Source organism: Hordeum vulgare, chromosome 4H (assembly GCF_904849725.1).
Source record: "Hordeum vulgare subsp. vulgare chromosome 4H, MorexV3_pseudomolecules_assembly, whole genome shotgun sequence".
Classification (NCBI taxonomy): Eukaryota; Viridiplantae; Streptophyta; class Magnoliopsida; order Poales; family Poaceae; genus Hordeum; species Hordeum vulgare.
This window is the reverse complement of record NC_058521.1, coordinates 246742681-246758348: the sequence shown is the minus strand read 5'-3', so window position 1 is coordinate 246758348 and position 15668 is coordinate 246742681.

The following is a 15668-nucleotide window of genomic DNA, read 5'->3' as shown; positions in this document are numbered from 1 at the left end:
GTCATAGAGACACAAGGTTGATCAAGATCGTCAAACAAAGATTAAATCAAGATGATCAACACACAAAGCGTACAAGATGTACCGAGAGGGATCAAGTGATCCCATGGTATGGTAAGCATTGTCCATTACGTATATGTGTACTAACCCATGGTATTGGTGAGAGTTCTATGTGGGGTTAGGTGTGTTTCCATGGGCTTGTGCTAAGAGGAATATCTCATACAACCCATGGAGGATGACTTCAAGTGGTGGAGGATGGTGGCAATGGACTTGTGAAGATATGCTGAAGAGCGGCTCACCCATAGTGTGTATGGGGGAGCAATCAACTAGTCTTCATCAAGCCAACGCAATCAAGAAAGATGGTCCATCTTGAGTAATCCTAGATCATCTTCATCTAGCTCAAGAGGACGAGGTGCAAGGTATAGGTTTGCCCTTGATAGGTTTTCTGTATTAGGATAGATTGCCGTACTGTCAAGGAGGGCTCTCAAGTGAGTAGCTTGATCGTATCGTTCATTGAGAGCTCAAACCATTTGCATCCTTGCATCATACTTCTTGGTTCTTGTTTGGTGTTTCTCTCTGTGAGTTTTAGAGCTTATGGTCATCTTCATGACAAGCTCGAGTTCATCAAAAATGGAGTCCATATGCATCTTCTATGATGTTTTCGATGTTGGGAGTTTTTACCGGTCTTATTCTAAGAAGGGTTCTCACCATTTTCTTATGGGACTTTTCTCACTTGCTTATTATTGATATTTATATCAAGATTGTGTTATCCCATGTCGTTATATTTCCAACAAACTTGGTTTCGTTGAATTCGGAGTCCGTATGCGAAAGTTAAGGCGGTTTCTGTGGTGAGCAGTAGTACCGCTTGTGCCGAGCGGTAGTACCACTCCCACGAGTGGTACTCCGTCGTACTTTATTTGTGCATCCTTTTTGCCTCGGCATGGCTGTTGAACCTACCGAGCGGTAGTACCGCTCCCACGAGCGGTAGTACCGCTCCGTCGGACTTTATTTGCGCATCCTTTTTGCCTCAGCATGGCTGCTGAACCTACCGAGCGGTAGTACTGCTCCCATGAGCGGTAATACCGCTCTGTGCGGGATGTGAAGCACAACGGTTGGTTTTTCCCCACCTATAAAAGGGGGTATTCTTCCCCATTGAACCTTATCTCTTTAGCTCATGTTCTTCCCCCATTGTCGACCTTCTTCGAGCTTGCTAACTCTCAATCCCTCCAATGATTCTTGCTAGTCCTTGAGGGAAAAGAGAGAGGAGATATAGATCCACATATCCACAAATCACTTTCTCCTCTATGTGAGGGGAACCCCTTGGATCTTGATCTTGGAGTTCTTTGTGATCTCCTTGTTCTTCCTCTCATATTTATCCATAGCTTTCGTTGTTGTGGGGGGATTTGAGTGTGAGGGACTTGTCCACTTCGTGTGTTCTTGCCATTGCATTTGGTGCATATGTTTGAATTCTCCACGGTGATACGTGGAAGTGAAGATTGAGTAGCTTATTACCTTTTGGTACTTAGTACCATAGAGATTGTTATTCGTGGATGCTTTGGCATCCTAGAAGCTTGGTGGTATCTCAGAGCTTAATCATTGTGGTGTAAAGCTCCAAGCAAGCGTCGGGGTCTGCAATTAGGTTGTGGAGATTGCCCCGAGCAGTTTGTACGAGTACCGATAACCGCTCCCAAGGGTTTCCATTTGTACGGGTTCGGTGACCGCCCTCAAGGGTCCCTTAGTGGAATCACGGCATCCTGCATTGTGCGAGGGCGTGAGGAGATTACGGTGGCCTTAGTGGCATCTTGGGGAGCATTGTGCCTCCACACCGCTCCAACGGAGATTAGCATCCGCAAGGGTGTGAACTTCGGGATACATCGTCATCTCTAAGTGCCTCGATTATTTCTTACCCGAATTCTTTATATATGGACTTTACTCTGTGATATCCATATTGTTTCTTGTCATATATCTTGCTATCACTTAGGTGTTTAATCTTGCTTAGTATAAGTTGTTGGTGCACATAGGTGAGCCTAGTTGTTTTAGGTTTTGTGCTTGACAAATTAACCATTAATTTTATTCCGCATTTGCTCAAGCCTAAACCGTAATTATTTTAAAGCGCCTATTCACCCCCCTCTAGGCGACATCCGCGTCCTTTCAGTCTTGATCAACCTTGTGTATTTATGCCCATTCTTTGGATAATATATTGAATACCACCTTGGTCATCATATAAATTCCTTGAAACCAACAAATGGACTTCAAGAAGTTCCCATGGACAAATCCTTCGAATATAACTTAACGCAACCATTAGTCCATAGGGATTATCATCAATTACCAAAAGCACATCTGGATAAATATGCTCTAACAAGAGGGATCTGAGGTATTACCCTCAATGGATTCTGAATGATGTATCCGTCAAGGCGACCAGGGAGGAATCAACCTCGCTGGTCCATGCTTGAGGGGGTGCACGACAGAGTCATTTTCGGAAGTGGTGAAGTAGGAATCACCCTCCGTGAACTACCACCAATTAACTACACTACAGAGCTAACATTAGGAGTACATAACAAGGTGTCACCCTCGGTACTTGATAGCAGCTCTGCAGCATCGTACAAGAAGGGGGGGTGTGAGTGATGTGATGAGCCTTGGCTCGTCGATCAGCATGAGGGAGAAAGAATGGGCGATATAGGGATGATCAAGGGGGTTGCTTGCCTTGTTGCTGTGCAGCAAAGGGTTGGTCGTCAAAAGGGTAGTCGTACCCGACAACAACGTCAGTGTTGGCGTCTACCGGAGAGAAAAGGGGGGGAAGAAACAATAAATAATAACAAGCAGGTGCATCACGATGCATGGCATGGCAATATGCAGCATTAGGCATGAGCTAACAAAGTACTACATGTCATGGACGGATCGGGAAAACAGATGATGATACGTCCATTTTGCATCATGTTTAGTTACTGTTATTTATAGTGTTTTTATGCATTTTGCCACTTGGTGGAATGATATGCAAGGTTTACATCAAGTGGGAGAATGCCGATAAATGGAATTCTGGACCTAAAAAAGCTACGTCAGAGATACCTATTCTGCACATATCCAATTGGGCTGAAAATTTACGGAGATTTATTTTATAAAAAATAAAAAATATTGGAGATAAGAAGTACCGTAGGGGGCTACTATGAGCCACTAGACACCAGGGCGCGCCAGCCCCCTGGTGATACTTGATGTCTAGTGGGGCCCCTAGCCCACCTCTAGCGATCACCTTCTGGTATAACATCTCCTTTACCCTGAAAAAATTAAGAGGAGGACTTTTGGAACGAAGCGCGGCCGTCTCGAGGTGGAACATAGGCAGGGGCACTTTTGCCCTCCGGCGGAGCGATTCCTCGGGAGGAACTTCCCTCCCGGAGGGGGAAATTGAGGCCATCATCATCACCAACACTCTCATCCTGGGGAGGCCAATCTTCATCAACATGTTCATCAACACCATCTCCTCTCAAAAACCTAGTTCATCTCTTGTACTCTATCTTGTACCGGAACCTCAGATTGGTACCTCGGGTGTGACTAGTAGTGTTGATCACATCTTGTAGTTGATGCTTTATGGTTAATTTTGTGGAAGTTCATATGTTATGATTTTTAATACCTCTCTGATCATGAACATGTTTATCACTTGTTAGTAGTTACTTTTGTTCTTGAGGCCACGAGAGAAATCATGTTGCAAGTAGTCATGTGAAGTTGATATTCGTTCGATATTTTGATGATATGAATGTTGTGGTTCCCTTGGTGTTGTTTTGTGAACGTCGACTGCATAGCACTTCACCATCTTTGGGCCTAAGGAATGCATTGTGGAGTAGTAATTAGAGGGCGGGTTGCGAGAGTGACAGAAACTTAAACCCCATTCTATGCTCTACTTCGTAAGGGTCTGATTTGGATCCCTATGTTTAATGCTATGGTTAGAATTTATTCTTAATACTTTTCTCATAGTTGCGGATGCTTGCAGGAGGGTTAATCATAGGTGGAGGGTTTGTTAAAATAAGAATAACACCCAAGCACCGGTCCACCTACATATCAAATTATCAAAATACCAAACACGAATTAACCCAACATGACGAAAGTGACTAGATGAAATTCCCGTGTGCCCTCAAGAACGCTTTGCCTATTATAAGAAATTGTTCTGGCCTGTCCTTTGCCACAAAAGGATTAGGATACCTTGTTGCACCTATTGTTACTATTTCTAATTGTCACTTGCTATTTCTAATTGTCACTTGCTACAATTATCTTGCTATCAAACAACTTGTTACCGCTATTTGAGCTTGCAGAAATTACCTTGCAGAAAACCGCTTGTCATTTCCTTCCGCTCCTCGTTGGGTTCGACACTCTTACTTATCGAAAGGACTACAATTGACCCCCTATACTTGTGGGTCATCACTTGACAATATTTCCCTGGTCTCTGGCTACTACCGCACGAATGAAAAGGGTGAAAAAGTTCCATGTTCGCTATGCTAGGGGCACGTGACGAGCAAACACACAACGTATCCGGGTTCGTTTCGTTTTTGTGAGCAACTTCCATGTACAAATTATTTTCATCGGAGTTACGGATTATTTCGTATTCATTTTTAAAGTTTTATTATTATTGTGAAATTATATAGATTTATTTTAATTAAGAAAGGCAATTATGACATCAACATGACATCATGGTGACATCATCAGTCAGTAGTCTCAGTTGACTAGTCAAATTGACTAGTGGGTCCTACATGTCATTTACAACTAATTAATTAAACAAATTAGGTTTAATTAATCTAATTAATTAGATAGAACAATCTTAGGTTAAATAAGTTAACTAATTAACTTATTTACTAATTAATCATATTATTATATTAATATTTTATAAAATTTTAAACGTTTCCACGGTGGACCCACTTGTCATTCATAGTGGCGGGGGGGGGGGGGAGGGGGATTAGCCCGGTGGCTAACAGGGGCCAGCCGGCCGAATCGGGGCCGAAGCCATGGCGAGCGCGATAGCGGCCAATAGCGGTCCGACCCGGAGGTGGCGAGCGCCGGTGGGCGTGGGGGCCCGATGGAGGGCGCGACCAGAGGGAGGGCCGTGCTCGGCCGAGGGCGCATCATGGGGGCCGCGGGCCGCCAGACCAACACATGCAGGGGGGAGGGCAACGACATTGCAAGCGCGTGCAGGTTGCTGGTGGTAGCCGCGATGGCAGTGGGGACAACTGACGCAGGAGATTCGTCGGAGGGGGCGGAGGAGCGATATCAGCGGTGGTGCGATGCTGGGGACACGAGGGAGGTATGGCACCGAGGGGGGGGGGTGGGGGGATTGCCGGGGCAGCAACTGGAGGGGAAAAGGAGGTGAGTGGGCGGTGAGGGGGATAAGAGGGGGGGGTCGGCGTGGCTCGAGGAGGCCGACGAGGGGGTGATGACGGCGGTGGCCGGAGGGCGCCGACGGGGTGGAGGGAGGCGCGTTGGGCCACGGGGGGCGAGCTGCTGGGCAGAGCCGTCGCCAGGGCGTGTGTGTGTGTGGGGGGGGGGGGGTGAGGCGGAGAGGGAGTGGGGTGGAAACTGTTAGGGTTGGAGGTTAGGGGGCTTTTATACCCTAGGTGGTGTGAGGGAATAGGCCGACCCGTGGGGCGTGGGCAGCTAGGCCGGCCTGGCGGCCAGCTCGGCCATGGCCGAGGAGGGGGAGGTTTCTTTTATTCATTTTTTACCTTTTCCTTTTATTTGTTTAGTGTTTTACTTATTTTAGTGAGTAAACTCTTTTGTACAAATATGCCACTTGTCCTAACATTCATTTAGCAATTTATTACACTCTCACAAAAATGTTTGGGACCTATTTAGAATTAATTTGTAATTGATTTAAATAAAAGGGCATTTAATTATTGGATTGGCCTATCTTAATATTTATTTTGAGGCAAGAGAAGACGTGATAAAATATGGTTTCATATTTTATTATTTCCATGTGAATATTTGCAATCCAACCATGATTTTTATTCACAGGTTTGCAAAACTTTTAGGTCCACATTTAAAATGAATTTGGATTGCAAAAAAAAAAGATTTTGGATTTGATTCCCAAGGTGATCACACATGGATAAGAAAAATGGATTAGCTTAATCCGAGAGGGTTACTATAGCTTGATTACCTTGATGACTGTAGCATAATTCGGGGATGTTACAACTCTCCTCTACAACAAGAAATTTTCGTCCTGAAAATTAAGAGGTAGAAGGAAAAAGCTCGGGGTATTCATCACGAAGATGATCCTCGCATTCCCAAATGGCTTCATCTTCAGAATGATTTGACCACTACACTTTAAGGCACTTGGTGACCTTGCGACGAGTCCGACGCTCAGCCTGATCGAGAATGCAGACTGGATGCTCTTTATAAGAGAGGTCTTGTTGCAGCGCAATCATATCATGATCCACTGCTCGGACATGATCCTTGAAGCAGAGGCAGAGCTGAGACACATGGAAGACATCAGAAACCCGAGAAAGGTTCAACGACAGCTCCAATTGATAAGCCACTTTTCCACGCCTTTCGAGAATGGTGAACGGATCAATATAGAGAGGATCTAGCTTACCCTTGATCCCAAAATAGTGTGCACCTCTCATTGGTGTGACTCGAAGATAAGCCATTTCGCAAGGTTGATAGACCATATCTTGATGATGACGGTCATACTGAATTTTTTGACGAGACTGAGCAGCCTTCAGATTCTCATGAATAATGCAGACTTTATCTTCAGCATGTTGGATAAGATCCGGACCGAAGAGAGATCGTTCCCCAGTTTCTGACCAATTGAGAGGAGTTCGACACCTTCGTCCATACAACACTTCAAAGTGGGTCATGTTCAGACTAGTTTGATAGGTATTGTTGCAGGAGAACTCAGCATACGGGAGACATTCCTCCCATTTCTTACCAAAAGAAATGACACAAGCTCCAACCATGTCTTCGAGAATTTGGTTGACTCCTTCAACTTGTCCTTGGTATTGAGGGTGAAATGTAGTGCTGAAGGACAAATGAGTTCCCATAGCCTTCTAAAAATATTCCCAGAATTTTGAAGTGCTCAAGCTACCACGATGTGAGGTGATTACCAACGGAATACCATGGAGTGAGAAAATCCTGGACATATATAGATCTGCTAGCTACCCGCAATGATTGTTTCCTTGACGGCTAGAAATGTGCAACCATGGACAGTCGGTCATTGTCAACGAGAATAACATCATTACCTTTCTGCGATCTGGGAAAACAAGTGACGAATTCCATTTCTACATGGTCCCATTTCGATTTAGGAATAGACATAGGTTGCAGAGTTCCAGCAGGCTTTGATATTCTGCTTTGATCCGATGACAAATATCACATTCTGCAACATAGCGTGCAATGTCTTGTTTCATATTCGAGAACCAGAATCTTGGACGAATGTCTTGGTACATCTTGGTACTACCCGGATGAATAGACAACGGTGTATCGTGAGCTCCTTTCATCAACCTTTCAGTCACAATCAGGTTTTCCTTCTTATTTGGTACGTAAAGACGACCCTTGATGTCCAAGGCGCCATCGTCAGCAAGAGTGAAGCAAGATGGTTTATCTTCTGCAAGGTAGCGTTTAATTCTTTCGAAATCATTATCATAGAGTTTAACAGTTTTGAACAACCAGGTTACCGAGGGAACCGTGATTAACAACACGGGGCTTCATCTTGCAGAACTCTTCATGAGGGGGGACAAGATAACTGTGAGGAACAATATGGACGTTCAACTTATTGAATTCCTCTTTAAGATGGCCAGGAAACTTATGAACCTGGAGGTGATTGTAGTATGACTTGCGGCTCAAGGCATCAACCATTACATTAGCCTTGCCGGGTGTATAAGATATACCCAATTTGAAATCTGCTATGCGCTCCATCCATCTCTGTTGCAGAGGTTCAGATCCGGCTGAGTAAATAGGTACTTCAAACTTTGATGATCTGTGTAGATCTGACAATGATTACCAAGAAGGTAATGCGGCCACTCTTTCGGTGAATGTACTACTACAACAAGTTCGAGGTCATGAATTGGATAGTTATCTTCATGAGCACGCAACTCAACAGAGGCATAAGCAATCACTTTGAGCTCTTGCATTAGGACACAACATATTCCTTGATGAGAAGCGTCACAATATATGAAGAAATCCTTTTTGGTATCTGGAGGAGCAAGTACTGGAGGAGATGTTAGTTTGTCCTTGAGTGCCTCGAAGCTTTCCTCACATTTATCTGTCCACTCATACTTAACACCTTTGTGAAGCAGATTGGTTAAGGGCCTTGCAATGTTGGAGAAATTCTCGACGGATCTACCGCAATAGCTGGCAAGTGCGAGAAAACTTCTGACTTGCTTGAAATTTTTCGGGGCGAGTCTAGTCAAGAATAGCGTGAACTCATTCGGGGTTGACCGCAATACCATCCTTGGAGATCACATGACCAAGGTAAGTCACTTCATCCAGCCAGAATTCAGATTTGGAATACTTTGTATAAAGTTGATGCTCCCAAAGGTTTTCCAGTACAAGACAAAGATATTCGACATGTTCTTCTTTATTCTTTGAATATACTAGAATATCATCCAGGTAAATCATGATGAATTTGTCGAGGTAGTCCATGTAGATATAATTCATCAACCGAGAGAAGGTTGCCGGGGCATTGGTTAAGCCAAAGGACATGACGGTGTACTCGTATGATCCATATCGAGTAAACGAAGGTGGTTTTGGGATATCCTCTTAGCGAACACGGATCTGGTGGTATCCCAACCTTTAGTCAAGCTTAGAGAAGATCGAGGAACTAGCGAGTTGATCATAGAGATCATTTATCCGAGGAAGAGGATACTTGCTTAGAATAGTTGCCAGATTGATAGGACGGTAGTCTTGAACCAAGTGATTTGTTCCATCCTTCTTCTTAAAAAAGAGAGAATGTGCTCCCCAAGAAGAGGAACTTGGACGAATGAAACCCAGACGAAGCGAATTGTCAATTTCTTGCTTAAGTTCAAGGAGTTCATGTGGTGGCATTTTATAAGGACGCTTGGCGATAGGAGTGGTACCGGGTACCAAGTCAATGACAAACTCGACAACTCGAGCAGGGGCAATCCCAGGAATCTCTTATGGAAAACACCTTGGAAACCCCGGACAATTGGAATGTCTTCGATTCCTTCAAGAGGTGACGCATTTAACGCGTTCAAGGCATATTTCTGTGCTTCAGCATCTCGAATGAGGTGAACATGGTAGCTGATTATTTCATTTGAAGAGTGTAGGAGGTGGACGGTTTTGGTGGCACAAACGATTGAAGTCGTATGAGCTTTCAACCAGTCCATTCTGAGTATGAGGTCAATGTTGGAAGACTTCAGCAATAAGGGAGCGGCAGGGAATTCCAATCCTTCTATTTCAATGGGGACATTGGGGGAAACGACAAAGGTTCTACATTGGCCCGCGGGGGTGTTTACCACTATCGGAATGTTCATCCCTTCGCCTCTAATGTCATGCATGTATGCAATTTTTTTGACATAAAGGAATGTGATGCTCCTATATCAAACAATACATAAGCTGGTTCTGAGATAATGAGAAGTGTACCTATTATGGTAGCAGGCTGGTCTTGAGCTTGACCCATTTGAATGTTGTTGGCCTGACCATGAACATAAGTAGGCTTGCCATTGTTGTTGCGATTCTGATTGTTTCCACTACCAGTTGACGGAAGTGCCAACTGATTCTAATGGTGTTCTGGATGGACACACTTGAAACACAACCCGTCCTCAAGACGAGAAGGAGGATCTCGTGGTGGTGGAGCTGGAATCCTCGGCTGCCTAGGTGGTGGAGGAGGCACACGAGTTACAACATATGACGACCTTGGAGCAGGAGCAGCTGCATGGTACATGTTGTGGGGAATCCAAATCTTATGCTTCTGTGTAGATGAGCCCAAAGATGACCCATGTCATGGTTGCGCTTGTTGCCATCCTTGTATTCCTGTAGACGAGCTTCAACCTGAATGGCCTTGTTCACCAAGTTAGGGTAGTCCTGAACATGGAGTGCCTGCTTGATGTCAGGGTGAAGGCCATCACGGAACTTCTCCTGTCTGCGAGCATCAGTTGCAATGTATTCTTCAGCATAGTAGGATAAGTCCAGAAATTCCCGCTGATAAGCATGCACAATATTGTTTCCCTGGACGAGGCGGCGGAACTCACACTTCTTCTAGTCCATGATTCCCCGAGGAATGCAACAGGTATGGAAAGCATCTTGGAACTCCGGCCAAGTGATGATAGTTCTAGCAGGCTGAGAACGCCTATGACCGTCCCACCATTGAGAAGCAGAACCCTTCAGGAAGTAAGCCCCAAAGTTTACATAGTTTTCCATGGGAACATTGGTAGACTCCAGCTCATAAGCGAGATCACGGAGCTAGTCATTAGCATTGAGAGGCTGAGTTGAGCTGCGGTAAATCGCAGGGTTGAGGTGGCAGAAGTCTTGTAGTGTCACGCCTTCCTGCTAGTTCATGTTCGGCCTTGGGAACTAGTCCATGAGCCCTTGCATAAATTGATGGTTTAGTTCAAACTATTGGATCATGCCAGCCATATATTCACGGGGCGATGGTGGTGGATCGTTAGCGGCACCACTCGGGCGGCCAACTGGTCTAACCATCATGCTAAAATTTAACATGGGTAGTTTAGCATAATGTAATTGTAGGGGTATGGAATCATTCATGAAGTAACCAAGCATAATGAAAGGAAAATGGGATAGATACTTCATAGTAGCCAAGTTCGACATACAAATCCATAGATCAGTTCGATTACACACCAATGATTACAAGTTCAAAATTTGGCGATAACCTTGACTCACTAGGCGGCACGCAGGCACGTGGTGGAGAGATACAACAATGAGACATAGCAATAATGCTACATCAACATCACAGACAATGACTAAAACCGGGGAACTGACACTGACCCTGATAGAATAACCTAGGGGTAGGATTCTGCATCCCGTCGTTACTCATGTGAAGGTACTGGTCCCAAAGAGGGACCGCAGGTCCACACAAAGGAGTACGACCTCCAACAACACACCACTCAAGGCCTGGTGGTAACTCGGTCCTGTGCGGGTAGAGTATGTACTCAGGATGGATCCTCACGCTGACTGCTGGCAGCAACTATGTCATCGCATTGTAAAGACGGGTACGCATGGCGCCTCCGTGTACTGAAACAGAACTTGTGGTTCGTAGCGACGACTCACGTAGGGGGTACAGAATGTGGTGTAGGATCGGTCGTTACGATCCCGCACGAAAGCAGTGTAGACAGTGAGGTCAGATCTAGTCTCATCCCAAGCGAGAGCATACATGATGTATCTGAAAGCAGTCTCCTCCAAGCGAGGGTGTGCTCCATGGAGACAGGTGATGGTGATATCGGCAACATCATGGACGGCCATATCAATCATCACCCCAACACCACAGAAGGTGTGCAACTCATTGGTGGAGATGTCCTCCCGATCGTAGATGCAAACCTCAGCCTGGTGTTGTTCCTGGATGAACTCGTGGAAGTCCTCATACACAATGTACTCGAGGTACCAGCGATATCCTAGCCTAGTCAAGAGGTCGACCAGAATGGTCGGGAACCCAGTCGCATCGACAACCATAGTCAAGCGTACGACCTGTCTTGCGGGACGCATCTGAAAAGAAGGTTAAAGGGTGTCAAATGACAGCGTGTGCAATATATTATCAGAAGAACAACAGTATATAATCCAACTCTCCAGGTCGATGTGATTACAAGATCCTAATGTTAGAGTTAGCAAAATCTTTAACCCGAAATAGAAGAGAGATCCTAACCCAGAGTATAGAAGAGGAGTAAAAGATACTATTACCACCCTATTGAGATGTGGGCCCGTAAGCCACACAACAATGTTAGTAAAAGTTTTTCAAGTACTAGACTCAACTTCATCCGAGGAGTTGGAAAGGGGGATACCTACAGACAGTCGACTCTAATACCAAATTGTGACACCCCTGATTTGATCGTACGCTAAGCATACACGCAAATGCGTACGACCATGATTAGGGACTCACGGGAAGATGTCACAACACAACTATAGACACAACTAAAAGACATACAAGCTTCATATTACAAGCCAGGGGCCTCAAGGGCTTAAATACATATGCTCGGGAAACATAGGAGTTAGCGGAAGCAATAATATCTGAGTACAAACATAGAAACAAGTTTATGCCTTAGATAAGGCTAGCACAAAAGATACATAGATCGAAAGAGGCGATGCCTCCTGCCTGGGAACCTCCTGAACTACTCCTGGTTATTAGCGACCTCCACGTAGTAATCGGCACCGTCGGGGTAGTAGTCGTCGTCTGTGGGATACACCATCTCATGGGCTCCATCATCTGGTCACTGCAATCATATCAAAGGGAAAAGATGGAGCAAAGCAACGGTGAGTACTCATCCAAAGTACTCGCAAGACTAACATCAGAACTATGCTAAGTATGCATCAATATCAAAGGAATGGGGTTATATCTGGACTGACTGCAGCAATGCGAGAATAGAGAGAAGGGACTTGTCCTATCGAAGACTAGCATCTTTAGTGTGTTGCATCATTAGAAGAGAGTAGAAAAATAACAAAATTATATAGTCATATTGTTGCAGCAAATTTGATTAAGTCACGCCCAGAGATTCTTCCTAGACTCCATGCGAGAAAGGAATCTTGGAGCGAAACATTCGAGTTAAGTGACAGTTCGAGCTGTATTAGATCGGGATACAATTCCAAGTCGTCCTGTTACCGTGGACACGACTATTTGAATAGATATATTTCATCCCTGCAGGGGTGCACCACAGTACCCAACACGCTCGAAGAACTCTGGCCAGACACACTTTCTTGGGTCATGCCCGGCCTCAGAAGATCGACACGTTACAACCCTACCTAAGCTCAACAGTGAGGCCAGCCCACCGGTCTAAATCCTAAGCGCGCACGGGTCATGTTCCCATCACCCTTTGCAATCGACATGATGCGTGGGTGGACGAGGTCAGTCCTGACACCTCCAATACAAAATCAATGCTTACGCGGACCACTCGGGCGTGTGAAGCTCCGTAGCTATCGTGTGAACAACTTCGGTTGATACTACAACATCGAGTACCCATAACTTCTTCCACGTGTAGGTTAGTGCAAAAGAGGTCATCGAACAACTCAGATCAAATACCCAAATCCCATTATCATTTAATTTAATTATTTAATGATATTATTATTATTTTATATGTTTTAAACGTTTCTAGGGGATGCCCCACCTGTCATTCATAGGGGGGAGGGGGATTAGCCTAGTGGCTAATAGGGGCCGTCCGGCCAAATCAGGGCTGAAGCCATGGCCGGCGCGACGAGGGCCAACAGTGGTCCAACTCAAAGGTGGCAAGCAGCAGCGGCGTCAACAGCAATGGCCGATGGCGAGGCGAGCCATGAGCAGCCGCGGGGCAGGGGCATGGCACGACTAGAGGGGGTGATGAGGGAGGGGGAGGTGCGTCGCGAGGGCCCTAGGGAGGTCACAACCAGAGGGAGGGGTGCGCACGACCGGGGGCGCAACACGGGGGATGCAGGGGGCAGGGAGTGAGAAGCGGGTGGCCGAGGCCGGCGCGCGCGGGGGGCTTGGTGCACAACAGCACGACGTGCCCATGCGGGGCACTCGTGACAACCGTGGTGGCAGTGGGGATAGTGGACGTGGGAGATTCGTCGGAGGGGGCGGGGGAGTGGCAACAGTGACAGTGGTGGTGCGGCACCAGGGACATGGGGGAGGTGCATCACTTTGGGGGGGGGGGGGGGGCTCGCCGGAGCGGCGGCCGGAGGGGGAAAAGGTGGTGAGTGGGGGGCTGGCCTCACTTTAATTGGTGAGTAATAGTGTGGGCGTGGCTCGAGGAGGCCGGTGAGGGGGCGACGACGGCGGTGGCCTATGGTTGCCGACGGGCACCGACGAGGGCGGTCGGAGGGGCGTCGGGCCGTGGCGGCGAGCTGTTGGGGGGAGCTGCCGCCGGTGCGTGGGGGGGTGAGGCGGAGAGTTAGTGGTGGTAGAAATAGTTAGGGTTGGGGACGAGGAGGGTTTTATACCCCCTCGGGGTGTGAGGGGATCGTCCGGCTGGTGGGGAGTGGGAGGGTGGGCCGGCTGGTGGGGATTGTGCGGTTGGGCCGGACTGGAGGCCAGCTCGACCGCGTCCCACAAGGGGGAGGTTTTTTTATTCATTTTTACCTTTACCTTTTATTTGTTTTATGTTTTTATTTATTTTAGTGAGTAAACTCTTTTGCAAAAATATGCCACTTGGCCTAACATTCATTTAGCAATTTATTGCACCATCACAAAAATTGTTTGGGACCTATTTAGAATTTATTTGTAATTGACTGAAATAAAAGGGCATTTAATTAATGAAATGACCTCTCCTAGTATTTATTTTGAGGCAAGAGAAGACCTCATAAAATATGGTTTCATATTTTATAATTGCCATGTGAATATTTGCAATCCAACCATGACTTTTATTTATAGGTTTGCATAACTTTGAAATCCACATTTCAAATGAATTTGAATTGCAAAGAAAAATGATTTTAGATTTGATTCCCAAGGTGATCACACATAGATAAGGAAAATGGATTAGCTTAATCCTAGAGGGTTACTCTAGATTAATTACATTGATCACTGTAGCATAATCCATGGATGTCACATGGGGGAAAGCTTTGTTGACTTCATGTCATGTCCTGAATAGAGTTCCTAACATGTAGCGACCCAACTCAAAAGGAGTCAAGCCTCTGTGTATCCGTGCCATCCCTGGATCAGTATGTTGGCACACACAGTACATCAATGTATATATCAAAGTGCAATCACATGTAAATAACATAAAACTGATATATACCTTAAAATCTCAGCGAAAACAGTCAAGGGAGTGGAGTCCCAATAAACACCAACAACAAGTTGAGTGCAGACCGAAATCCTGAATCGTACACTTACTCGTCGAACAAAATATCTGCAACATAAAACATTGCAGCCGTGTAGGTCAGCATATTGAATATGCCGGCAAGTCACAAAAGAGAGTGGTAAAAATATCTTCTATACTATATGCATATTTGGTAGGTGGGGCTATAAGTTTTAGCGGAATGCAAAGTTTTCTCCTACAACAAGAGAGGGCTAAAAGCAAAATATTACTACGTTGTTGGTAGTTAATGAGATGGTTCCGCCAACCAGTTCTCATACCCAAGTTATCATTATTACCCACATCAAATATATATAATGGTGTTGAGAATTCCTGATAGTTTCAGTTCCTTTGGCTCAAGTTGTCCATGACCGTGGACACGACTCACCTATTAGGTTTGAGTTCTCTGCAGAGTTTTGCACACGTTCCCCACAAGATTTGATCGCCTCCGTGTATGTCCTCGCACTACAGGGTGTTTGAAGACCGGATGATCAAAACATGGTCTTTCAACGGGTTCCTCTGATCCTCTGTCGGTGCCCATCCAATCCTACCGTTCTTCTACATCTCGTAGCACCGCCTATCCAGAGTCACCACGTTGTCCAACCAAGCCAGAGCCCATAATGACTTGTGGCTGTGCAGGTAAGCCTTGGGTCTTGAAAATATCCGTCCGTCTCTTTGAGCCTGGGTGAAGCCTTCCGCAAGATGTCATGGCGCTTCCCCGTGCATCCCGGGTCATCCACTGGTTTCTCCAGG